Here is a 2,301-nt window from a genome sequence, read left to right as displayed (position 1 = left end):
CAGGATTTCTCTATCATCAGAGGTACTTGCAACATATCCTTGAGAACTTGATCATTCTGGAACCTTCTCTATACTCTTCTTATTCCAACAATCTTTCTTGAAGTGCCCTCTCTTACCACAATTGTAGCATTTGACCTGCTTCTTACTTTGTGACTTTGGTCTACTTTGACTCCCACTGGAACCACGCTCCATTGATCTTCCTCTTGTCATCAACAAAGCCTCTGCTTGTTTTGAGCTCTCTAATCTATCTTCCTTATTCTTGTGCCTAGATTCTTCTTCAAGAACTGCAGCAGCCATGTCATCAAAAGAAAGATAATCAGTCAAAACATTATTAGTTAAGTTAATGATAAGTTGATCATATAAATCTGGTAGACTTTGAAGTAAGAGCTCTACACGTTCATTTTCTGCTATGGTATATTCCAACGATGAAAGTTGGAAAAATAGCGTATTTAGATTGTTGATGTGATCCGTTGCCGATGTGGACTCACTCATTCGAAGAGTATAAAGTCTTCTCTTCAAGAATATCCTGTTGTGAAGTGACTTGACTTCATATAATTTGGTGAGAGCATCCCAAATTTCCTTTGCTGTCTTTTTCTCTGCTACACTTGATAAAACTGAATCAGCTAGTGCCAAGTGTAAGTTTGCAACAACATTATTGTCCATCTCCTTCCATTTTTCATCTGTAACTCCAGTGGGTCTACCTTCAATTGCTATCACACAATTGTCTTTTCTCATAATGGCTTTTATCTTCAATTTTCATATGGAAAAATTACTCCCACTGAATTTTGGAATTTCATACTTTGCTGCCATTTTTTTTAGACGGTAACTCGCAGCGGAAAAAAATATATTAATCAGCAACCTTTGGCTCTGATACCACTGTTAGGAACTAGACAAATGACACAGCAAAATATAGAGATGAAAAATTAGAAATTTGTATAAAATATGGAAACAATTGAATAACTTTCTTTGAGAATTACAACTTCTCTCTATCACAAAGAGACTACAATAACACTCTCTCTTAACAAAAGGAGAACACACTTCTCTCTCTATATATATAGAAGAAAACTACTCAAAGAAATATTATGTTATTCTCTTTGGATGACTTGATTGAAATGAATTAAAGAAAAACTCAATTTATAGGTGAGTCTCTTCAATATGAACCATCCGTCAATTAGAGGTATATAATTCTTCTCTTTTTCAACCACTAAAATTCTAAGGTTATAAACTAAGATTGTTTATTACCTCTCATTTTATTTAGTTATTATTTATTTATATATTTTCTAAAATTAGCTTTACTATTTTTTCACACAATGTACCTTACGCAAGTGTTGTAGGAAGCGTAATGTACGCTATGGTATGTACACGCCCAGACATTTCACAAGCTGTCAGTGTTGTTAGTAGGTTTATGGCAAACCTGGGAAAGACACACTAGGAAGCAGTCAAGTGGATATTAAGGTACTTGAAGGATACCATTGGAATAGGTTTATGCTTTGGTGGTAAATCATCATGTCAAATTAGCGATTTTGTTGATTCTGATTATGCTGGTGATCTAGACAAACTACGATCTACAACTAGTTATGTATCTAAAATCTATGGTGCTTCGGTTAGTTGCCGATCAATGTTACAAGCTATAATGACACTATCTATTATAGATGCTGAGTACATGGCAATAGTAGAAGGGGTGAAGGAGGCATTGTGGTTAAGGGGTCTTCTAGATGATTTAGGTTTTAAGCAAGGTTGTATGAATCTTAGTTGTGATAGCCAAAGTGCGATTTATTTGGCTAAAAATCAGGTTCATCATGCTCATACCAAACATATTGATATTAGGTATCATTTTGTGTGTGATATTATAGAGAAATGTGACATTTCTCTTGTAAAGGTACACACAAATAAAAACCTAGCAGACATGTTGACTAAAATAGTATCGAAAAATAAATTTCAACATTTCTTGAATTTGCTCAACATTATTCCCTATTAGGCATTACATGGCGAATAAAGGAACTACGTTTGGTTTGATCCTGGTAAAGGGTACGTAGACAGTCATTGTCAAGATGATCTAACCAGATACGACTACTACAATTTGTTTGTTCAAAATTTGAGTCAGTTTATCAAATTGTGACTGAGGTAGAGAATTGTAGAAATAATAGGTGTTCAGTAAGATTAGGAAAACCATGAGAAATTTAAAAAAAAATAGTGGAGTTTTATTTCTCATGTCACATAAACCTTCTTTAATTAGAAAACAATGTTAGTCGTTCTTTCTTTAGTTGTTTCAAGCATTATAAATTACATTGCATATTTTGT

Source organism: Arachis ipaensis, chromosome B02, assembly GCF_000816755.2.
Source record: "Arachis ipaensis cultivar K30076 chromosome B02, Araip1.1, whole genome shotgun sequence".
NCBI lineage: Eukaryota > Viridiplantae > Streptophyta > Magnoliopsida > Fabales > Fabaceae > Arachis > Arachis ipaensis.
Note: the sequence above shows the minus strand (reverse complement) of the source record.